Source organism: Pseudophryne corroboree, chromosome 8 (assembly GCF_028390025.1).
Source record: "Pseudophryne corroboree isolate aPseCor3 chromosome 8, aPseCor3.hap2, whole genome shotgun sequence".
NCBI lineage: Eukaryota > Metazoa > Chordata > Amphibia > Anura > Myobatrachidae > Pseudophryne > Pseudophryne corroboree.
The window spans coordinates 479,010,767-479,036,076 of record NC_086451.1 but is presented as its reverse complement, the minus strand read 5'-3'; the positions used below and the strand labels follow the sequence as shown (position 1 = coordinate 479,036,076).

Genomic DNA, 25,310 nt, shown 5'->3' with positions numbered 1-25,310 from the left:
ACCATAACCCTGAATATCTTTATCCAATAGGAATTTATCTAACCCATTCTTAAAGGTCTTAATTGAGTCCGCAGTTACTACTCTCTCAGGCAGGGAATTCCAAACACGTATTGTCCTTACTGTGAAAAAACCTTTTCACCTCAATGTGCGGAAACTCCTCTCCTCTAACCTAAGCGAGTGACCACGTGTCCTCTGTGCTGATCTTATAGAAAACAGGTCCCTCCCAAGCTCTGTGTATTGACCCCTTATATATTTGTAGATGTTGATCATGTCCCCTCTTAGTCTCCTCTTTTCCAATGTAAACATGCCTAGCCTTGCAAGCCTTTCCTCGTATTCCAGCATCTCCATACCCTTGATTAGTTTGGTCGCCCGCCTCTGAACCTTTTCTAGCTCCAGGATATCCTTTTTGTAATATGGTGCCCACGTCCATCTGATGCTTGTCAGTAGGGAGTCCGTTATACTGTGGTAATGTCACGTCTAGGTTTGCAAACTCCACATGGAAGGTACAATGTGCAAGGTACGTTTTTTAGTTCTGGATGAATTTTTTTTGTTTTAAGGCTATAAAGAAATCACGGAGGCGAATAAAACTGAATGCCGTGTCAACCTTTTTAAAAAGCCTGTTTTCCAAAATGGCGATAGATAGAAGAATCTCTGTATTGGAACCGTGTTTTTCCAGCATTACAGCTGTCCAATGGGCCCGATTCAGACCTGATTACTGCCGTGCGTTTTTCGCACAGTGGGCGATCAGCGATTAACTGCGTATGCACTGCAATGCGTACGTGCGTTGCCAAACAAGAACAGGCATCGCCAGTCAGCGACAGGCTGGTGCGAAAACTCTAATCGCACAGCCATTTGCACGCTGATTGACAGGAAGAGGCCGTTTGTGTGTGGTAACTGACTGTTTTCTGGGAGTGTCCGGAAAAACGCAGGCGTTCCCAAGCGTTTTCATTGAGGGTGTGTGATGTCAGCTTCGGCCCCGATCAGCCTGTTCTCATCGCACTGGAGGAGTAAGTCCTGGGCTGCGCACAGAATCCGCTTCATTGGCCAGGTATACTTGCGTATACTAGGAATTTGTCTTCGGTTTGTTATACAACAGCCAAGTAGGTAACAGATAAAGGGGCAAGTAAAGTCATATAGATAGGTATACCGTAGGGATACAAGTGAGTTACGTGTACGTCTAGTCAGTCAATGTTCAGGAGTTCAGCGAGCTTGGGGACTGCACACACTGGTAAAAAACCATTCACTGGTGAGTGAGGTGTGAACGGATTTGCAGCTGTCCGCTGACTGAGGGGTTTTTAGCTCGGCGTACACATACGATCGCACCCTTGCATGGCAAATATATACTCCCCTTGAGCGGCGACTATCTGATCGCAGGACAACAATTTTAGCAGCCCAGCGATCAGGTATGAACTAGGCCCAATGTTTTCATGTTCCCTTATGTCTTCGTTATTCTATTGCCATGTATAGTTCAAACCTTTAATGTTCTATTGACTGTGGTTTAAGACGGGGTCTGTGCACGAGGTCAGACGCATTCATTACCTTGTTTCAGAAGGTGCCAATCAATGTGCATATTTGTTACAGAGACAGTCGACTGACTCAAGTACAGCCCGGAACGTGCGGTGTTATTTTATTACATGTGTGCTTCACCAGCGTTTATATAATCGTCTCTTATTTTGCCTCATCTCTTCCCCTTTCCACCACTTGGACACAAAACTCTCACTTGTTCATTTGGGTAGTTTACACCAGTACACTACGTGTTACATATTTGTAATTTCTCTGACGTCCTAAGTGGATGCTGGGGACTCCGTCAGGACCATGGGGAATAGCGGCTCCGCAGGAGACAGGGCACAAAAGTAAAAGCTTTAGGATCAGGTGGTGTGCACTGGCTCCTCCCCCTATGACCCTCCTCCAAGCCTCAGTTAGGTTAAGTTAGGTTTTTGTGCCCGGCCGAGAAGGGTGCACACTAGGTGGCTCTCCTAAAGAGCTGCTTAGAGTAAAAGTTTTGTTAGGTTTTTTATTTTCAGTGAGTCCTGCTGGCAACAGGCTCACTGCATCGAGGGACTTAGGGGAGAGAATTTCAACTCACCTGCGTGCAGGATGGATTGGATTCTTAGGCTACTGGACACCATTAGCTCCAGAGGGAGTCGGAACACAGGTCTCACCCTGGGGTTCGTCCCGGAGCCGCGCCGCCGACCCCCCTTACAGATGCTGAAGATTGAAGGTCCGGAAACAGGCGGCAGAAGACTCTTCAGTCTTCATGAAGGTAGCGCACAGCACTGCAGCTGTGCGCCATTGTTGTCACACACTTCACACCAAGCGGTCACGGAGGGTGCAGGGCGCTGCTGGGGGCGCCCTGGGCAGCAATATTTAATACCTTTATGGCAAAAGAATACATCACATATAGCCATTGAGGCTATATGTATGTATTTAACCCATGCCAGATATCTAAAACTCCGGGAGAAAAGCCCGCCGAAATAGGGGGCGGGGCTTATTCTCCTCAGCACACAGCGCCATTTTCCTGCTCAGCTCCGCTGTGAGGAAGGCTCCCAGGACTCTCCCCTGCACTGCACTACAGAAACAGGGTAAAACAGAGAGGGGGGGCATTTTTTGGCGATATTTTGATATATTTAAGCTGCTATAAGGAACAACACTTATATAAGGTTGTTCCCATATATATTATAGCGCTTGGGTGTGTGCTGGCAAACTCTCCCTCTGTCTCCCCAAAGGGCTAGTGGGGTCCTGTCTTCGATAAGAGCATTCCCTGTGTGTCTGCTGTGTGTCGGTACGTGTGTGTCGACATGTATGAGGACGATGTTGGTGTGGAGGCAGAGCAATTGCCGATAATGGTGATGTCACCCCCCAGGGAGTCGACACCGGAATGGATGGCTTTGTTTATGGAATTACGTGATAATGTCAGCACATTACAAAAATCAGTTGACGACATGAGACGGCCGGCAAACCAGTTAGTACCTGCCCAGGCGTCTCAGACACCGTCAGGGGCTGTAAAGCGCCCTTTACCTCAGTCGGTCGACACAGACCCAGACACAGACACTGAATCTAGTGTCGACGGTGATGAAACAAACGTATTTTCAAGTAGGGCCACACGTTATATGATCACGGCAATGAAGGAGGCTTTGCATATCTCTGATACTGCAAGTACCACAAAAAGGGGTATTATGTGGGGGGTGAAAAAACTACCTGTAGTTTTTCCTGAATCAGAGGAATTAAATGATGTATGTGATGAAGCGTGGGTTAACCCAGATAGAAAAGTGCTAATTTCAAAAAAGTTATTAGCATTATACCCTTTCCCGCCAGAGGTTAGGGCGCGCTGGGAAACACCCCCTAGGGTGGATAAGGCGCTCACACGCTTATCAACACAAGTGGCGTTACCGTCTCCTGATACGGCCGCCCTCAGGGATCCAGCTGATAGGAGACTGGAAACTACCCTAAAAAGTATATACACACATACTGGTGTTATACTGCGACCAGCCATCGCCTCAGCCTGGATGTGCAGTGCTGGGGTCGTCTGGTTGGATTCCCTGACTGAAAATATTGATACCCTGGATAGGGACAGTATTTTATTGACTATAGAGCAATTAAAGGATGCTTTCCTTTATATGCGAGATGCTCAGAGAGATATTTGCACTCTGGCATCGAGAGTAAATGCGATGTCCATATCTGCCAGAAGGAGTTTATGGACGCGACAGTGGTCAGGTGATGCGGATTCCAAACGACATATGGAAGTATTGCCGTATAAAGGGGAGGAATTATTTGGCGTCGGTCTATCGGATCTGGTGGCCACGGCAACTGCCGGAAAATCCACCTTTTTACCTCAGACCCCCTCCCAACAGAAAAAGACACCGTCTTTTCAGCCGCAGTCCTTTCGGTCCTATAAGAACAAGCGGACAAAAGGACAGTCGTATCTGCCTCGGGGCAGAGGAAGGGGTAAGAGAGGGCAGCAAGCAGCCCCTGCCCAGGAACAGAAGCCCTCTCAGGGTTCTGCAAAGCCCTCAGCATGACGCTGGGGCCTTACAAGCGGACTCAGGAGCGGTGGGGGGTCGACTCAAGAATTTCAGCGCACAGTGGGCTTGCTCACAGGTGGACCCCTGGATCCTGCAGGTAGTATCTCAGGGTTACAGGTTGGAATTCGAGAAGTCTCCCCCTCGCAGGTTCCTAAAGTCTGCTTTGCCAACGTCTCCCTCAGACAGGGCGACGGTATTGGAAGCCATTCACAAGCTGTTTTCTCAGCAGGTGATAGTCAAGGTACCCCTCCTACAACAGGGAAAGGGGTATTACTCCACGCTATTTGTGGTACCGAAGCCGGACGGCTCGGTAAGACCTATTCTAAATCTGAAATCTTTGAACCTGTACATACAAAAATTCAAGTTCAAGATGGAGTCACTCAGAGCAGTGATAGCAAATCTGGAAGAAGGGGACTTTATGGTGTCCCTGGACATAAAGGATGCTTACCTGCATGTCCCAATTTGCCCTTCACATCAAGGGTACCTCAGGTTCGTGGTGCAAAACTGTCATTATCAGTTTCAGACGCTGCCGTTTGGATTGTCCACGGCACCTCGGGTCTTTACCAAGGTAATGGCCGAAATGATGATTCTTCTGCGAAGAAGAGGCGTATTAATTATCCCTTACTTGGACGATCTCCTGATAAGGGCAAGGTCCAGAGAACAGCTGGAGGACGGAGTAGCACTAACCCGACTAGTGCTGCAACAACACGGGTGGATTCTGAATTTTCCAAAATCTCAGTTGACCCCGACGACACGTCTGCTGTTCCTGGGAATGATTCTGGACACGGTTCAGAAAAAGGTGTTTCTTCCGGAGGAGAAAGCCAGGGAGTTATCCGAACTTGTCAGGAACCTCCTAAAACCAGGGAAAGTGTCTGTGCATCAATGCAAAAGAGTCCTGGGAAAGATGGTGGCTTCTTACGAAGCGATTCCATTCGGCAGATTCCACGCACGAACTTTTCAGTGGGATCTGCTGGACAAATGGTCCGGATCACATCTGCAGATGCATCAGCGGATAACCTTATCGCCACGGACAAGGGTGTCTCTTCTGTGGTGGTTGCAGAGTGCTCATCTGTTAGAGGGCCGCAGATTCGGCATACAGGACTGGGTCCTGGTGACCACGGATGCCAGTCTGAGAGGCTGGGGAGCGGTCACACAGGGAAGAAACTTCCAGGGAGTATGGTCAAGTCTGGAGATGTCTCTTCACATAAATATACTGGAGCTAAGAGTGATTTACAATGCTCTAAGTCTGGCAAAACCCCTGCTTCAGGGTCAGCCGGTGTTGATCCAGTCGGACAACATCACGGCAGTCGCCCACGTAAACAGACAGGGCGGCACAAGAAGCAGGACAGCAATGGCAGAAGCTGCAAGGATTCTTCGCTGGGCGGAAGATCATGTGATAGCACTGTCAGCAGTATTCATTCCGGGAGTGGACAACTGGGAAGCAGACTTCCTCAGCAGACACGATCTACACCCGGGAGAGTGGGGACTTCATCCAGAAGTCTTCCACATGATTGTGAACCGTTGGGAAAAACCAATGGTGGATATGATGGCGTCCCGCCTCAACAAAAAACTGGACAGGTATTGCGCCAGGTCAAGAGACCCTCAGGCAATAGCTGTGGACGCTCTGGTAACACCGTGGGTGTTCCAGTCAGTGTATGTGTTCCCTCCTCTGCCTCTCATACCAAAAGTACTGAGAATTATACGGCAAAAGGGAGTAAGAACGATACTAGTGGCTCCGGATTGGCCAAGAAGAACTTGGTACCCGGAACTTCAAGAGATGCTCACGGAGTATCCGTGGCCTCTACCTCTAAGACGGGACCTGCTTCAGCAGGGACCGTGTCTATTCCAAGACTTACCGCGGCTGCGTTTGACGGCATGGCGGTTGAACGCCGAATTCTAAGGGAAAAAGGCATTCCGGAAGAGGTCATTCCTACACTGGTAAAAGCCAGGAAGGAGGTGACTGCACAACATTATCACCGCATTTGGAGGAAATATGTTGCGTGGTGTGAGGCCAGGAAGGCCCCCACGGAGGAATTTCAACTGGGTCGATTCCTACATTTCCTGCAAACAGGATTGTCTATGGGCCTCAAATTGGGGTCCATTAAGGTTCAAATTTCGGCCCTGTCGATTTTCTTCCAGAAAGAATTGGCTTCAGTTCCTGAAGTCCAGACTTTTGTAAAAGGAGTACTACATATACAGCCCCCGGTTGTGCCCCCAGTGGCACCGTGGGATCTTAATGTAGTCTTGGATTTTCTCAAATCCCATTGGTTTGAGCCGCTCAAATCGGTGAAGTTGAAGTATCTTACATGGAAAGTAACCATGCTACTGGCCCTGGCTTCAGCCAGGAGAGTATCAGAATTGGCGGCTTTATCATATAAGAGCCCATATCTGATTTTCCATACGGACAGGGCAGAACTGCGGACGCGTCCTCATTTTCTGCCTAAGGTGGTGTCAGCGTTTCACCTGAACCAGCCTATTGTGGTGCCTGCGGCTACTAACGATTTGGAGGATTCCAAGTTGTTGGACGTGGTCCGGGCATTGAAAATATATATTTCAAGAACGGCGGGAGTCAGAAAGTCTGACTCACTGTTTATATTGTATGCACCCAACAAGATGGGTGCTCCTGCTTCTAAGCAGACGATTGCTCGTTGGATTTGTAGCACAATTCAACTTGCACATTCTGTGGCAGGCTTGCCACAACCTAAATCTGTCAAGGCCCATTCCACAAGGAAAGTGGGCTCATCCTGGGTGGCTGCCCGGGGGGTCTCGGCATTACAACTCTGCCGAGCTGCTACTTGGTCAGGGGCAAACACGTTTGCAAAATTCTACAAATTTGATACCCTGGCTGAGGAGGACCTTGAGTTCTCTCATTCGGTGCTGCAGAGTCATCCGCACTCTCCCGCCCGTTTGGGAGCTTTGGTATAATCCCCATGGTCCTGACGGAGTCCCCAGCATCCACTTAGGACGTTAGAGAAAATAAGAATTTACTTACCGATAATTCTATTTCTCGTAGTCCGTAGTGGATGCTGGGCGCCCATCCCAAGTGCGGATTGTCTGCAATACTTGTACATAGTTATTGTTACAAACAAATTCGGGTTGTTATTGTTGTGAGCCGTCTGTTCAGAGGCTCCTACGTTTGTCATACTGTTAACTGGGTTCAGATCACAAGTTATACGGTGTGATTGGTGTGGCTGGTATGAGTCTTACCCGGGATTCAATATCCTTCCTTATTGTGTACGCTCGTCCGGGCACAGTATCCTAACTGAGGCTTGGAGGAGGGTCATAGGGGGAGGAGCCAGTACACACCACCTAATCCTAAAGCTTTATTTTTGTGCCCTGTCTCCTGCGGAGCCGCTATTCCCCATGGTCCTGACGGAGTCCCCAGCATCCACTACGGACTACGAGAAATAGAATTATCGGTAAGTAAATTCTTATTTAAGATGCTATAAGGGGAAAACACTTATATAAAGGTTGTCCCTGTATAATTATAGCGTTTTGGTGTGTGCTGGCAAACTCTCCCTCTGTCTCCCCAAAGGGCTAGTGGGGTCCTGTCCTCTATCAGAGCATTCCCTGTGTGTGTGCTGGGTGTCGGTACGTGTGTGTCGACATGTATGAGGACGATGTTGGTGAGGAGGCGGAGCAATTGCCTGTAATGGTGATGTCACTCTCTAGGGAGTCGACACCGGAATGGATGGCGTATTTAGGGAATTACGTGATAATGTCAACACGCTGCAAGGTCGGTTGACGACATGAGACGGCCGGCAAACAAATTAGTACCTGTCCAGGCGTCTCAAACACCGTCAGGGGCTTTAAAACGCCCATTTACCTCAGTCGGTCGACACAGACAGGGACACTGACTTCAGTGTCGACGGTGAAGAAACAAACGTATTTTCCTTTAGGGCCACACGTTACATGTTAAGGGCAATGAAGGAGGTGTTACATATTTCTGATACTACAAGTACCACAAAAAAGGGTATTATGTGGGGTGTGAAAAAACTACCTGTGGTTTTTTTTCCTGAATCAGATAAATTAAATGAAGTGTGTGATGATGCGTGGGTTTCCCCCGATAGAAAATTATTGGCGGTATACCCTTTCCCGCCAGAAGTTATGGCGCGTTGGGAAACACCCCTTAGGGTGGATAGGGCGCTCACACGCTTATCAAAACAAGTGGCGTTACCGTCTCCAGATACGGCCGCCCTCAAGGAGCCAACTGATAGGAGGCTGGAAAATATCCTAAAAAGTATATACACACATACTGGTGTTATACTGCGACCAGCGATCGCCTCAGCCTGGATGGGCAGCGCTGGGGTGGCTTGGTCGGATTCCCTGACTGAAAATATTGATACCCTTGACAGGGACAGTATTTTATTGACTATAGAGCATTTAAAGGATGCATTTCTATATATGCGAGATGCACAGAGGGATATTTGCACTCTGGCATCAAGAGTAAGTGCGATGTCCATATCTGCCAGAAGATGTTGATGGACACGACAGTGGTCAGGTGATGCAGATTCCAAACGGCACATGGAAGTATTGCCGTATAAAGGGGAGGAGTTATTTGGGGTCGGTCCATCGGACCTGGTGGCCACGGCAACAGCTGGAAAATCCACCTTTTTTTTACCCCAAGTCACATCTCAGCAGAAAAAGACATCGTCTTTTCAGCCTCAGTCCTTTCGTCCCCATAAGGGCAAGCGGGCAAAAGGCCAGTCATATCTGCCCAGGGATAGAGGAAAGGGAAGAAGACTGCAGCAGGCAGCCCATTCCCAGGAACAGAAGCCCTCCACCGCTTCTGCCAAGTCCTCAGCATGACGCTGGGGCCGTACAAACAGGTGCGGTGGGGGGTCGTCTCAAGAGTTTCAGCACGCAGTGGGCTCACTCGCAAGTGGACCCCTGGATCCTACAAGTAGTATCCCAGGGGTACAGATTGGAAATTCGAGACGTCTCCCCCTCGCAGGTTCCTGAAGTTTGCTTTACCAACGTCTCCCTCCGACAGGGAGGCAGTATTGGAAACATTTCACAAGCTGTATTCCCAGCAGGTGATAATCAAAGTACCCCTCCTACAACAAGGAAAGGGGTATTATTCCACACTATATTGTGGTACTGAAGCCAGACGGCTCGGTGAGACCTATTCTAAATCTGAAATATTTGAACACTTACATACAAAGGTTCAAATCAAGATGGAGTCACTCAGAGCAGTGATAGCGAACCAGGAAGAAGGGGACTATATGGTGTCCCTGGACATCAGGGATGCTTACCTCCATGTCCCAATTTGCCCTTCTCACCAAGGGTACCTCAGGTTCGTGGTACAGAACTGTCACTATCAGTTTCAGACGCTGCCGTTTGGATTGTCCACGGCACCCCGGGTCTTTACCAAGGTAATGGCCGAAATGATGATTTTTCTTCAAAGAAAATGGACGATCGCCTGATAAGGGCAAGGTCCAGAGAACAGTTGGAGGTCGGAGTAGCACTATCTCAAGTAGTTCTACGACAGCACGGGTGGATTCTAAATATTCCAAGATCGCAGCTGTTTCCGACGACACGTCTGCTGTTCCTAGGGATGATTCTGGACACAGTCCAGAAAAGGGTGTTTCTCCCGGAGAAGAAAGCCAGGGAGTTATCCGAGCTAGTCAGGAACCTCCTAAAACCAGGAAAAGTGTCAGTGCATCATTGCACAAGGGTCCTGGGAAAAATGGTGGCTTCTTACGAAGCGATTCCATTCGGCAGATTTCACGCAAGAACTTTTCAGTGGGATCTGCTGGAAAAATGGTCCGGATCGCATCTTCAGATGCATCTGCGGATAACCCTGTCTCCAAGGACAAGGGTGTTTCTTCTGCGGTGGCTGCAGAGTGCTCATCTACTAAAGGGCCGCAGATTCGGCATTCAGGACTGGGTCCTGGTAACCACGGATGCCAGCCTGAGAGGCTGGGGAGCAGTCACACAGGGAAAAAATTTCCAGGGAGTGTGATCAAGTCTGGAGACTTCTCTCCACATAAATATACTGGAGCTAAGGACAATTTACAATGCTCTAAGCTTAGCAAGACCTCTGCTTCAAGGTCAGCCGGTATTGATCCAGTGGGACAACATCACGGCAGTCGCCCACGTAAACAGACAGGGCGGCACAAGAAGCAGGAGGGCAATGGCAGAAACTGCAAGGATTCTTCGCTGGGCGGAAAATCATGTGATAACACTGTCAGCAGTGTTCATTCCGGGAGTGGACAACTGGGAAGCAAACTTCCTCAGCAGGCACGACCTCCACCCGGGAGAGTGGGGACTTCATCGGGAAGTCTTCCACATGATTGTGAACCGTTGGGAAAGACCAAAGGTGGACATGATGGCGTCCCGCCTGAACAAAAAACTGGACAGGTATTGCGCCAGGTCAAGAGACCCTCAGGCAATAGCTGTGGACGTTTCTGGTAACACCGTGGGTGTACCAGTCGGTGTATGTGTTCCCTCCTCTGCTTCTCATACCCAAGGTACTGAGAATTATAAGACGTAGAGGAGTAAGAACTATACTCGTGGCTCCGGATTGGCCAAGAAGGACTTGGTACCCGGAACTTCAAGAAATGCTCACAGAGGACTCATGGCCTCTGCCGCTAAGAAGGGACTTGCTTCAGCAAGTACCATGTCTGTTTCCAAGACTTACCGCGGCTGCGTTTGACGGCATGGCGGTGGAACGCCGGATCCTAAGGGAAAAAGGCATTCCGGAAGAGGTCATTCCTACCCTGGTCAAAGCCAGGAAGGAGGTGACCGCACAACATTATCACCACATGTGGCGAAAATATGTTGCGTGGTGTGAGGCCAGGAAGGCCCCACGAAGAAATTTCAACTCGGTCGATTCCTGCATTTCCTGAAAACAGGAGTGTCTATGGGCCTCAAATTGGGGTCCATTAAGGTTCAAATTTCGGCCCTGTCAATTTTCTTCCAGAAAGAATTGGCTTCAGTTCCTGAAGTCCAGAAGTTTGTCAAGGGAGTACTGCATATACAACCCCCTTTTGTGCCTCCAGTGGCACTGTGGGATCTCAACGTAGTTCTGGGATTCCTCAAATCACATTTAAACCGCTCAAATCTGTGGATTTGAAATATCTCACATGAAAAGTGACCATGCTGTTGGCCCTGGCCTCGGCCAGGCGAGTGTCAGAATTGGCGGCTTTGTCTCACAAAGCCCATATCTGATTGTCCATTCGGACGGGGCAGAGTTGCGGACTCGTCCCCAGTTTCTCCCTAAGGTGGTGTCAGCGTTTCACCTGCACCAGTTTATTGTGGTACCTGCGACTACTAGGGACTTGGAGGACTCCAAGTTGCTAGATGTTGTCAGGGCCCTGAAAATATAGGTTTCCAGGATGGCTGGAGTCAGGAAAACTGACTTGCTGTTATCCTGTAGGCACCCAAAAATCTGGGTGCCCTTGCTTCTAAGCAGACGATTGCTAGTTGGATGTGTAGTACAATTCAGCTTGCACATTCTGTGGCAACACTGCCACAGCCAAAATATGTAAATGCCCATTCCACAAGGAAGGTGGGCTCATCTTGGGCGGCTGCCCGAGGGGTCTCGGCTTTACAACTTTGCCGAGCTGCTACTTGGTCAGGGGCACACCCTGGCTGAGGAGGACCTGGAGTTCTCTCATTCGGTGCTGCAGAGTCATCCGCACTCTCCCGCCCGTTTGGGAGCTTTGGTATAATCCCCATGGTCCTGACGGAGTCCCCAGCATCCACTTAGGACGTCAGAGAAAATAAGAATTTACTTACCGATAATTCTATTTCTCGTAGTCCGTAGTGGATGCTGGGCGCCCATCCCAAGTGCGGATTGTCTGCAATACTTGTACATAGTTATTGTTACAAAAATCGGGTTATTATTGTTGTGAGCCATCTTTTCAGAGGCTCCGCTGTTATCATGCTGTTAACTGGGTTCAGATCACAAGTTGTACAGTGTGATTGGTGTGGCTGGTATGAGTCTTACCCGGGATTCAAAATCCTTCCTTATTGTGTACGCTCGTCCGGGCACAGTATCCTAACTGAGGCTTGGAGGAGGGTCATAGGGGGAGGAGCCAGTGCACACCACCTGATCCTAAAGCTTTTACTTTTGTGCCCTGTCTCCTGCGGAGCCGCTATTCCCCATGGTCCTGACGGAGTCCCCAGCATCCACTACGGACTACGAGAAATAGAATTATCGGTAAGTAAATTCTTATTTTTTATTCTCTGTTTTCGTGTAATTATTATTATTATTATTTTTTATTTATATGGCGCCACAAGGGTTCCACAGTGCCCAATTACAGAGGAAACAGAGACTTACAGTTGAAGACAATATCGGACAAGTACAGGGTAACTAAGCATAACTACACCAGTAAACGACATAGAGATAAGTTTCAAGGTGGCCAAAAAACTGCAGAATTTGGGCAGTTGAGGATTATTAAAGAAAGAAAAGTATAAACACATGAGGGAAGAGGGTCCTGCTCGTGAGAGCTTACATTCTAAGGGGAGGGGTGGACAGACAGGGGTGACACAGATGGGGTACATAGTGAGCGGGAACAGAGGGTTAGGATGAGATTTGGCTGGGTTTGGTAAAGAAATGGGTCTTAAGAGCCCGTTTGAAGTTTAGTAGAGAGGTGAAGAGTCTGAGGGGGAGAGGTAAAGAATTCCAGAGAAAGGGAGCAGCACGTGAAAAATCTTGGAGATAGGAGTGGGAGAAAGTAATCAGAAGACAGGAGAGTCGGCCTGTAAGACTGTAAATGCGAAAGAGACACAACAGCTAAAACACATTCCTTAAACTTATACGACCCACTTGCAACCTCCGTATTCCGTCCACCCTCCCCCGTGTATCTGTGTAAGGGCCCCCATTACGTAGCTCCAACAATAAACTCTAAATTTCTATTTATCCAGTATCTGTCCGCTTTCTCTATTTTCTCTTTATCCTTTCTCTTTTTACAACGCACAATGATTTACCCAGCATTTTCTGTGCTAAAATGTGTGTCCTGAGGGAGAATTACTATTATTGAAGGATTTTCAGCTCTCGGAGAATTTGTGAGATCTTTATTCTGTGTAAAACCCTCTCGCAGTGCCTTGCTTATTAAGCCAGTCATGCATTTCACTGTAGGTTATAAAGCAAGCGAACATGCACAAGGGGACCATAAGCATATTTTAGTGTTACAGAATATCATTTATACAGTTTTTATATAGTCAATATTACCCCCAGAGAACCGGAATAAGCTTTAAACTAAATCTACAGTTTTGCTCACCTTTGTATAATACTCTCTTTAATGGAAAGAAACTCACGTAAATGAATATTTGATTAGAGCGAGAACCCAGTAAATGAACGCATTTATTGCGCACAGACTGATACAAATCCTCCACACGCAGAACAGTGAAATGCTATAAAGCTGTATATCGTTTGCATTCAACTGTTTTACAGGAGCTAAGTGGTCTCCTGTGCTGCGAGGCTTGTGTTTGCCAGCGCACATTAGTCAGAGGGGCACCTTAACGTTCCTGCTTATCCGCAAAAAAAATGACTTTGTAAAAAATTGTAATCTCTGCCGCTGACGTGGAAACTGTTACACAGAGAACTGTCTCTTTGCTATCACCAGCAGCATTACAGACACTGGAACATGGATTTATATAACTAAGGAGGAACTAACCATAACATTATCGCTCAGAAGATGTTCAGCTAGCATAATAGTCGTTTCCACCATCACTGATGTACTATATAGCCTTTTGATGTTTGTATATTCCAGGCAGTGTCGCCTGGAGCACTTTGAATTGGGTGATGCTTTCCAGTCAGGCAATATCATGTATTATGGGTGCTATATAGCTTGCACGTGTTGCGATTTTGGCGTAGCGAGCAGGATTTTTTTAACTGAAATCAGATTGGCTGGTTCTATTGGTGGAATTCCACACTTCTCAGGGGAGTTACAACCTAGCAGTGGGGGGCCCCCTAATAATACCAATCAACCCGTGGCATAGTCTACATAAACCATTGCTCTTTATAATAATAATAAAAATTCTCTAAATATTTGATCAAATAGCATTTTAAAAAATCCTAGTTACATAGTATCTTATGTAGATTCTAAGATTCTGGTTTAAAGTGTACTTTGTTCTTGTTGTACGTGGCCGGTGTTTTTATGCTGCAGGTCCAGTGAAGCTACATCCAAAGATGTAGACACTCGCCTTGGCACAAGGCCTCCGGTTTCCGGAATGCTACCCATCATTGCCCCGGCCACGCCCCCAAATTGCGACAGCATGTCGCTGCGACTTTGGGTGCACTGCATCTTTCAGAATCAGCTTGAGGAAGCATTTATCAAGTACATTCTGTAAAATGATAGGTTGGGAGGGGTAACTTCACTGCTTGATACATCAACTCCTGTGTTTCTTAGGACACCATTTTATTTTACCATGTGTATTTTACCTCTGTTCTGCTGGTAAATTCACAAGAAGCCAAATGCATGTTTGTTGCGAAATATGTATATAAGGCCATTTAATTATGGTTACTGTTTGCACTAACAAAGCAGTAGCATTGGTCCTAGAGCATTGGAAATGCGTAAACTGAATGTATGGACAAGGCTCTATGCTCTGGTTTGTTGCACCTTCCAGCCAATAAGATACCAGTAGATTGTTTTAAGAAATGTTTCCATCCTTTTATCGGATTAGTTAATATGTCCCCCGTGTGTTTCTCAGGACTCTGTGAAATGTTTTCTGCACAGAGTTTTTCTAGTATCATCTGGGTGCTTTTTGCAACTCAGAATTTCCAGTCTTGCAGAAAGAAAACAATATCCTGTCATGCAGAATATTTCTCCCTGAATCCACAGGTTGCAGTGACTGTAAAAGGGTGCAGTTCTGTTTTTGTACAAGTGAGAAGTAATATAGCAGAATTTTCCGTCGCAGGCTCAAATCTTTAAGCAAGTTGATTTAACAAATGATGGAAATGCCGCTTGTTGTGTGTATTTAGCACAGCGAATTGTTACACACCAGTAGGCATTGAGCCATTGATTATTTAATTCTATCATTCAAGTGCATTAAATCAGAAGGAGAAGTGATTGTCTCTAAGCAAATTCACTTTGACATGTTTAAATAGCCAACGCTCACTTTTGCTAAATAAACACTAATTACATATGAATTGTAAAGGACAAATTGAAAGCACAGACTGAGTTTCTCTCTAGAAGATGAGTTGCTCTGACAGACGCTGGTCTGATATTAGTCACGGAAATGATTATTACGTTCAATTGTGTCTTGTTTGTGCAGATTTATGTGTTCCCTATACAGAAACATCTATCTTATTCTAGAAGTTTTGAAACCACCATTTACAGGCACAATAGTTATAGCCACAGATTAATTCAAATACAGTATATACAGTAATATACATATACTGTAGCTCTGCAAATGTATTTAGCGAAGGAACATAAGCCATAGGAAACATTACCACTTGTGTGCAGCATAAACTGTAATTTGCTCAGCGTTGTCTGGTATAGTCTAATACAGGACACAGTGTTGTTTCCCCATGATACAACGTTACAACCTTGTTTCAGGGAGCAGAGAAGACACTGTCCCAGAAGTTGCTGTTACCTATATTAGGAGGGCAAGGGGAGCAAATACATGTATTATGTATGCATGCAGGGTAAATAATGGCTGCTTCTGCATGTAGCTCACAGATGCTGCACAGCTCTTTTATTACACTACAATTTAGGTTTGGAAAAAAGCTGGATTTGTTTTTTTTATAGTATGTCTAGTTCACGAGAGACCAGTTCACTTGTCCCAAGTAGCAAAACTAGAAAGTAAGTTCTGTTACCCCTACCCGTAGAAATGTGTCCGTACCAATTGCCATTTAAGCACCAGACAGCCTAATCCCGTATACCCTCGCTGTTCCGACTGCATGGCCCCGTCCAAGCCACCACGTTATATCAACTGGCCTGTGGGGTCCCACAATGAGAGCGCAGAGAGAACCTGAATTAATCAGCAGACATTAGTGCGCAGCGTTACAATCAGGAGATGTTTCTAAATGGAAATCTTAAATAATGAAGTATTTTCAACTTTTTACATATTCACCTCATAAATAATACACAAATGCCAAAGCTGAGGGTGCTGTTTTCTTCTTAAAACAAAATCTGTTTACTGATAAATAAAAGATGATAAATATCATTGCTGGTGTATTATTTAGGCATTTATTTTGAGTACAATGGAGCTTGGGTTGGAGAAGGTTGTTACAGTATAAGCCAACATATCACTGTTTATACATAAGCTGCCCCCTATTAGATTTTACCCTACCTGGCTGGTATAATTGGGGAATACCGCACTGACCCCAATAATTCCAGCTTCTTGCTTTATAGTGTACCAGTCACCCCCATTACAGTAACGGAGGCAGACATTTTTGGTGGGCCAAACCAATACTCATGAGAATGCCTCTTTTCCATGAGCTAGGAATTTGTTATCATTGAGGCATGAGGCACTACATTAATCGAGTCCTCCAATTATATCAGGAGAATGAGGATCTCTCGAACGCTCATCTACAGTTGGCTTCTCTTTATTAATTAATTCCATACTAACACTGGTCATACCACCCAACATTATTATTATTATTATCCTTTATTTATAACTCGCCACAAGGGTTCCGCAGCGCCCAATTACGGAGTACATAAATAATCAAACAGGAAAACAGCAACTTACAGTTGATGACAGTATAGGACAAGTACAGGGTAAATAAACATAGTTACATCAGCAGATGACACTGGAATAAGTATCAGGTGGCAGAAGACTGCTGGATGTGGTGCAGTTGAAGATTATTAAAGTAAGAAAAGGATAAGCATATGAGGGAAGAGGGCCCTGCTCGTGAGAGCTTACAATCTAACTTACATTCAAACTCACATTAGTGAGTTTGGATCCAGTATATTGGTGTACAAACTGCAGGTATGTGCCTCAAGTACCTGTAGATGGGGAATACCTCCCCAAATTCTCCCATGTTGTATTTCGGAGGTATATAGTAACAAGGGAGCATAAGATTAGTCTATTACGGTACTTATTTTTGTTTTGCAACTCTGAAAGATTTTACGCAGCACCTATATATTTTTGTATAAGTTTGCGAAACGCCAAGGGAAGAAACGCAATGTGAATTTAACCCTTCAGACTCCAGATGAGCAGATACAAGGTGTACTACAACATTGCACCGTTATATAACAAGTATTTCATTACGGATCACAAAAGAACATTTGATGGCTTGGGTGTAAGCGTATTTATCATTAATTAGATTTATTTTGCACAGCGTGATGAAAACCCAGCCTTCAGATTGTGCGATTAGTCTGGCGTAGTCTTGAATACGTAATGCTAAATATTTGACTTAAGCATTAATTATCATCAAGTTTGCCATGGGATACAATTAGAAAAAATAGCATCATTAACAAGCAGGAAATTAAAGTTTTATTTAGGAAACATTATGGTAGAACACACTTTTCTCTGACGTCCTAGTGGATGCTGGGACTCCGTCAGGACCATGGGGATTAGCGGCTCCGCAGGAGACAGGGCACAAAAATAAAAGCTTTAGGACTAGGTGGTGTGCACTGGCTCCTCCCCCTATGACCCTCCTCCAAGCCTCAGTTAGGTTTTTGTGCCCGTCCGAGCAGGGTGCAATCTAGGTGGCTCTCCTAAAGAGCTGCTTAGAAAAAGTTATTAGGTTTTTTATTTTCAGTGAGTCCTGCTGGCAACAGGCTCACTGCAACGAGGGACTTAGGGGAGAAGAAGTGAACTCACCTGCGTGCAGGATGGATTGGCTTCTTAGGCTACTGGACACCATTAGCTCCAGAGGGATCGAACACAGGCCCAGCCATGGAGTCCGGTCCCGGAGCCGCGCCGCCGACCCCCTTGCAGATGCCGAAAAGTGAAGAGGTCCAGAAACCGGCGGCAGAAGACTTTTCAGTCTTCATGAGGTAGCGCACAGCACTGCAGCTGTGCGCCATTGTTGTCAGCACACTTCACACCAGCGGTCACTGAGGGTGCAGGGCGCTGGGGGGGGGGCGCCCTGGGCAGCAATGATAATACCTTGTTCTGGCTAAAAATACATCACATATAGCCCCTGGGGCTATATGGATGTATTTAACCCCTGCCAGGTCTCACAAACACCGGGAGAAGAGCCCCCCGAAATAGGGGGCGGGGCCTATCTCCTCAGCACACAGCGCCATTTTCCTGCACAGCTCCGCTGCGAGGAAGGCTCCCAGGACTCTCCCCTGCACTGCACTACAGAAACAGGGTAAAAAAACAGAGAGGGGGGGCACTTTTTTGGCGATATTGATATATTAAGCTGCTATAAAGGAAACAACACTTCTGTAGGGTTGTTCCTATATATTTATAGCGCTTGGGTGTGTGCTGGCAAACTCTCCCTCTGTCTCCCCAAAGGGCTAGTGGGGTCCTGTCTTCGATAAGAGCATTCCCTGTGTGTCTGCTGTGTGTCGGTACGTGTGTGTCGACATGTATGAGGACGATGTTGGTGTGGAGGCGGAGCAATTGCCGGTAATGGTGATGTCACCCCCTAGGGAGTCGACACCGGAATGGATGGCTTTGTTTATGGAATTACGTGATAATGTCAGCACGTTACAAAAATCAGTTGACGACATGAGACGGCCGGCAAACCAGTTAGTACCTGTCCAGGCGTCTCAGACACCGTCAGGGGCTGTAAAACGCCCTTTACCTCAGTCGGTCGACACAGACCCAGACACGGACACCGAATCTAGTGTCGACGGTGAAGAAACAAACGTATTTTCCAGTAGGGCCACACGTTATATGATCACGGCAATGAAGGAGGCTTTGCATATCTCTGATACTGCAAGTACCACAAAAAGGGGTATTATGTGGGGTCTGAAAAAACTTCCTGTAGTTTTTCCTGAATCAGAGGAATTGAATGAAGTGTGTGATGAAGCGTGGGTTAACCCCGATAGAAAACTGCTAATTTCAAAGAAGTTATTGGCATTATATCCTTTCCCGCCAGAGGTTAGGGCGCGCTGGGAAACACCCCCTAGGGTGGATAAGGCACTCACACGCTTATCAAAACAAGTGGCGTTACCGTCTCCTGAAACGGCCGCCCTCAAGGATCCAGCTGATAGGAGGCTGGAAACTACCCTGAAAAGTATATACACTCATACTGGTGTTATACTGCGACCAGCCATCGCCTCTGCATGGATGTGCAGTTCTGGGGTGGTTTGGTCGGATTCCCTGACTGAAAATATTGATACCCTGGATAGGGACAGTATTTTATTGACTATAGAGCAATTAAAGGATGCTTTTCTTTATATGCGAGATGCTCAGAGGGATATTTGCACTCTGGCATCGAGAGTAAGTGCGATGTCCATATCTGCCAGAAGAAGTTTATGGACGCGACAGTGGTCAGGTGATGCGGATTCCAAACGGCATATGGAAGTATTGCCGTATAAAGGGGAGGAATTATTTGGGGTCGGTCTATCGGATTTGGTGGCCACGGCAACAGCCGGGAAATCCACCTTTTTACCTCAGGTCCCCTCCCAACAGAAAAAGACACCGTCTTTTCAGCCGCAGTCCTTTCGGTCCTATAAGAACAAGCGGGCAAAAGGACAGTCATATCTGCCCCGAGGCAAAGGAAAGGGTAAGAGAGTGCACCAAGCAGCTCCCTCCCAGGAGCAGAAGCCCTCCCCGGCTTCTGCAAAGCCCTCAGCATGACGTTGGGGCTTTACAAGCGGACTCGGGGGCGGTGGGGGGTCGACTCAAGAATTTCAGCGCACAGTGGGCTCACTCACAGGTGGACCCCTGGATCTTGCAGGTAGTATCTCAGGGTTACAGGTTGGAATTCGAGAAGTCTCCCCCTCGCCGGTTCCTAAAGTCTGCTCTGCCAACGTCTCCCTCAGACAGGGCGACGGTATTGGAAGCCATTCACAAGCTGTATTCTCAGCAGGTGATAGTCAAGGTACCCCTCCTACAACAGGGAAAGGGGTATTATTCCACACTATTTGTGGTACCGAAGCCGGACGGCTCGGTAAGACCTATTCTAAATCTGAAATCTTTGAACCTGTACATACAAAAATTCAAGTTCAAGATGGAGTCACTCAGAGCAGTGATAGCGAATCTGGAAGAAGGGGACTTTATGGTGTCCCTGGACATCAAGGATGCTTACCTGCATGTCCCAATTTGCCCTTCACATCAAGGGTACCTCAGGTTCGTGGTGCAAAACTGTCATTATCAGTTTCAGACGCTGCCGTTTGGATTGTCCACGGCACCTCGGGTCTTTACCAAGGTAATGGCCGAAATGATGTTTCTTCTGCGAAGAAAAGGCGTATTAATTATCCCTTACTTGGACGATCTCCTGATAAGGGCAAGGTCCAGAGAACAGCTGGGGGACGTAGTAGCACTAACCCAAGTAGTGCTGCAACAGCACGGGTGGATTCTGAATTTTCCAAAATCTCAATTGACCCCGACGACACGTCTGCTGTTCCTGGGAATGATTCTGGACACGGTTCAGAAAAAGGTGTTTCTTCCGGAGGAGAAAGCCAGGGAGTTATCCGAACTTGTCAGGAACCTCCTAAAACCAGGAAAAGTGTCTGTACATCAATGCACAAGAGTCCTGGGAAAAATGGTGGCTTCTTACGAAGCGATTCCATTCGGCAGATTCCACGCACAAACTTTTCAGTGGGATCTGCTGGACAAATGGTCCGGATCGCATCTGCAGATGCATCAGCGGATAACTTTGTCTCCACGGACAAGGGTGTCTCTTCTGTGGTGGTTGCAGAGTGCTCATCTGTTAGAGGGCCGCAGATTCGGCATACAGGACTGGGTCCTGGTGACCACGGATGCCAGTCTGAGAGGCTGGGGAGCGGTCACACAGGGAAGAAACTTCCAGGGAGTGTGGTCAAGCCTGGAGATGTCTCTTCACATAAATATACTGGAGCTAAGAGCGATTTACAATGCTCTAAGCCTGGCAAAACCCCTGCTTCAGGGTCAGCCGGTGTTGATCCAGTCGGACAACATCACGGCAGTCGCCCACGTAAACAGACAGGGCGGCACAAGAAGCAGGAGGGCAATGGCAGAAGCTGCAAGGATTCTTCGCTGGGCGGAAGATCATGTGATAGCACTGTCAGCAGTGTTCATTCCGGGAGTGGACAACTGGGAAGCGGACTTCCTCAGCAGACACGATCTACACCCGGGAGAGTGGGGACTTCATCCAGAAGTCTTCCACATGATTGTGAACCGTTGGGAAAAACCAATGGTGGATATGATGGCGTCCCGCCTCAACAAAAAACTGGACAGGTATTGCGCCAGGTCAAGAGACCCTCAGGCAATAGCTGTGGACGCTCTGGTAACACCGTGGGTGTTCCAGTCAGTGTATGTGTTTCCTCCTCTGCCTCTCATACCAAAAGTACTGAGAATTATACGGCAAAGGGGAGTAAGAACGATACTCGTGGCTCCGGATTGGCCAAGAAGAACTTGGTACCCGGAACTTCAGGAGATGCTCACGGAAGATCCGTGGCCTCTACCTCTAAGACGGGACCTGCTTCAGCAGGGACCGTGTCTATTCCAAGACTTACCGCGGCTGCGTTTGACGGCATGGCGGTTGAACGCCGAATTCTAAGGGAAAAAGGCATTCCGGAAGAGGTCATCCCTACCCTGGTAAAAGCCAGGAAGGAGGTGACTGCACAACATTATCACCGCATTTGGAGAAAATATGTTGCGTGGTGTGAGGCCAGGAAGGCCCCGACGGAGGAATTTCAACTGGGTCGATTCCTACATTTCCTGCAAACAGGATTGTCTATGGGCCTCAAATTAGGGTCCATTAAGGTTCAAATTTCGGCCCTGTCGATTTTCTTCCAGAAAGAATTGGCTTCAGTTCCTGAAGTCCAGACTTTTGTAAAAGGAGTACTACATATACAGCCCCCGGTTGTGCCCCCAGTGGCTCCGTGGGATCTTAATGTAGTTTTGGATTTTCTCAAATCCCATTGGTTTGAGCCACTCAAATCGGTGGATTTGAAATATCTTACATGGAAAGTAACCATGCTACTGGCCCTGGCTTCAGCCAGGAGAGTGTCAGAATTGGCGGCTTTATCGTATAAAAGCCCATATCTGATTTTCCATTCGGACAGGGCAGAACTGCGGATGCGTCCTCAGTTTCTGCCTAAGGTGGTTTCAGCGTTTCACCTGAACCAGCCTATTGTGGTGCCTGCGGCTACTAGCGATTTGGAGGATTCCAAGTTGCTGGACGTTGTCAGGGCATTGAAAATATATATTTCAAGGACGGCTGGAGTCAGAAAATCTGACTCGCTGTTTATACTGTATGCACCCAACAAGCTGGGTGCTCCTGCTTCTAAGCAGACGATTGCTCGTTGGATTTGTAGCACAATTCAACTTGCACATTCTGTGGCAGGCCTGCCACAGCCTAAATCTATCAAGGCCCATTCCACAAGGAAGGTGGGCTCATCTTGGGCGGCTGCCCGAGGGGTCTCGGCATTACAACTCTGCCGAGCAGCTACGTGGTCGGGGGAGAACACGTTTGTAAAATTCTACAAATTTGATACCCTGGCTAAAGAGGACCTGGAGTTCTCTCATTCGGTGCTGCAGAGTCATCCGCACTCTCCCGCCCGTTTGGGAGCTTTGGTATAATCCCCATGGTCCTGACGGAGTCCCAGCATCCACTAGGACGTCAGAGAAAATAAGATTTTACTTACCGATAAATCTATTTCTCGTAGTCCGTAGTGGATGCTGGGCGCCCATCCCAAGTGCGGATTGTCTGCAATACTTGTACATAGTTATTGTTACAAAAAAATCGGGTTGTTATTGTTGTGAGCCGTCTGTTCAGAGGCTCCTACGTTTGTCATACTGTTAACTGGGTTCAGATCACAAGTTGTACGGTGTGATTGGTGTGGCTGGTATGAGTCTTACCCGGGATTCAAAATCCTTCCTTATTGTGTACGCTCGTCCGGGCACAGTATCCTAACTGAGGCTTGGAGGAGGGTCATAGGGGGAGGAGCCAGTGCACACCACCTAGTCCTAAAGCTTTTATTTTTGTGCCCTGTCTCCTGCGGAGCCGCTAATCCCCATGGCCCTGACGGAGTCCCAGCATCCACTACGGACTACGAGAAATAGATTTATCGGTAAGTAAAATCTTATTTATTTTTTTTCACCAATGATAACACGAGAGGGAGTTCTGCCAGGGGTAGAACTGTTTCTCCCGGCAAAACCCTGGGGAAGTACAATCTGCTGCCTAACAGGGTGGCAATATCTGAGCAGAACCATTGTAAGAAATGCTGTGTTCCTAGAATCATTGTCATAAAGAATAGAGTGAAAATACACTGCTCAAAAAAATAAAGGGAACACTTAAACAACACAATGTAACTCCAAGTCAATCACACTTCTGTGAAATCAAACTGTCCACTTAGGAAGCAACACTGATTGACAATCAATTTCACATGCTGTTGTGCAAATGGAATAGACAACAGGTGGGAATTAAAGGCAATTAGCAAGACACCCCCAATAAAGGAGTTGTTCTGCAGGTGGTGACCACAGACCACTTCTCAGCTCCTATGCTTTCTGGCTAATGTTTTGGTCACTTTTGAAAGCTGGCGGTGCTTTCACTCTAGTGGTAGCATGAGACAGAGTCTACAACCCACACAAGTGGCTCAGGTAGTGCAGCTCATCCAGGAAGGCACATCAATGCGAGCTGTGGCAAGAAGGTTTGATGTGTCTGTCAGCGTAGTGTCCAGAGCATGGAGGCGCTACCAGGAGACAGGCCAGTACATCAGGAGACGTGGAGGAGGCCGTAGGAGGGCAACAACCCAGCAGCAGGACCGCGCTACCTCCGCCTTTGTGCAAGGAGGAACAGGAGGAGCACTGCCAGAGCCCTGCAAAATGACCTCCAGCAAGCCACAAATGTGCACGTCTACTCAAACAATCAGAAACAGACTCCATGAGGGTGGTATGAGGGCCTGACGTCCACAGGTGGGGGTTGTGCTTACAGCCCAACACCATGCAGGACATTTGGCATTTGCCAGAGAACACCAAGATTGGCAAATTCGCCACTGGCGCCCTGTGCGCTTCACAGATGAAAGCAGTTTCTCACTGAGCACGTGACAGACGTGACAGAGTCTAGAGACACCAAGAAGAACGTTCTGATGCCTGCAACATCCTCCAGCATGACTGGTTTGGCAGTGGGTCAGTAATGGTGTGGGGTGGCATTTCTTCGGGGGGCCGCACAGCCCTCCATGTGCTCGCCAGAGGTAGCCTGACTGCCATTAGGTACCGAGATGAGATCCTCAGACCCCTTGTGAGACCATATGCTGGTGCGGTTGGCCCTAGGTTCCTTCTAATGCAAGACAATGCTAGACCTCATGTGGCTGGAGTGTGACAGCAGTTCCTGCAAGATGAAGGCATTGATGCTATGGACTGGACCGCCCATTCCCCAGACCTGAATCCAATTGAGCACATCTGGGACATCATGTCTCGCTCCATCCACCAACGCCACGTTGCACCACAGACTGTCCAGGAGTTGGCAGATGCTTTAGTCCAGGTCTGGGAGGAGATCCCTCAGGAGACCATCCGCCACCTCATCAGGAGCATGCCCAGGCATTGTAGGGAGGTCATACAGGCACGTGGAGGCCACACACACTACTGAACCTCATTTTGACTTGTTTTAAGGACATTACATCAAAGTTGGATCAGCCTGTAGTGTGTTTTTCCACTTGAATTTTGAGTGTGACTCTAAATCCAGACCTCCATGGGTTAATAAATTTGATTTCCATTGATAATTTTTGTGTGATTTTGTTGTCCGCACATTCAACTATGTAAAGAACAAAGTATTTAATAAGAATATTTCATTCATTCAGATCTAGGATGTGTTATTTTAGTGTTCCCTTTATTTTTTTGTGCAGTGTATATTCCCACAATAAATAGACATAGAAACATAGAATTTGACGGCAGATAAGAACCACTTGGCCCATCTAGTCTGCCCCTTTTTTTTATCCTTTAGGTAATCTTAACCCTTTTTGAACCTTAATTCTTTGTAAGGATATTCATATGTCTATCCCATGCATGTTTAAATTGTTCTACAGTCTTAGCCTCTACCACCTCTGATGGGAGGCTATTCCACTTACCCACTACCCTTTCTGTGAAGTCATTTTTCCTTAAATTTCCCCTGAACCTGCTTCCCTCCGGTCTCAGTGCATGTCCTCGAGTTCTAATACTTCTCTTCCTTTGAAGAACGTTTCCCTCCTGAACTTTGTTAAGACCCTTGATATATTTGAAAGTTTCTATCATGTCCCCCCTTTTCCCTTCTCTCCTCCAAACTATACATGTTAAGATCTTTTAGCC

At 47.2% G+C, this 25,310-nt stretch overlaps 1 protein-coding gene across 6 annotated transcripts in view; it reads left to right on the top strand.

Moving 5' to 3' along the window:
• The window catches only part of DACH2 (dachshund family transcription factor 2), a 731,638-nt gene that overhangs the window by 692,488 nt on the left and 13,840 nt on the right, over window positions 1-25,310 (top strand). The gene's annotated exons all lie outside the window — the stretch shown is intronic.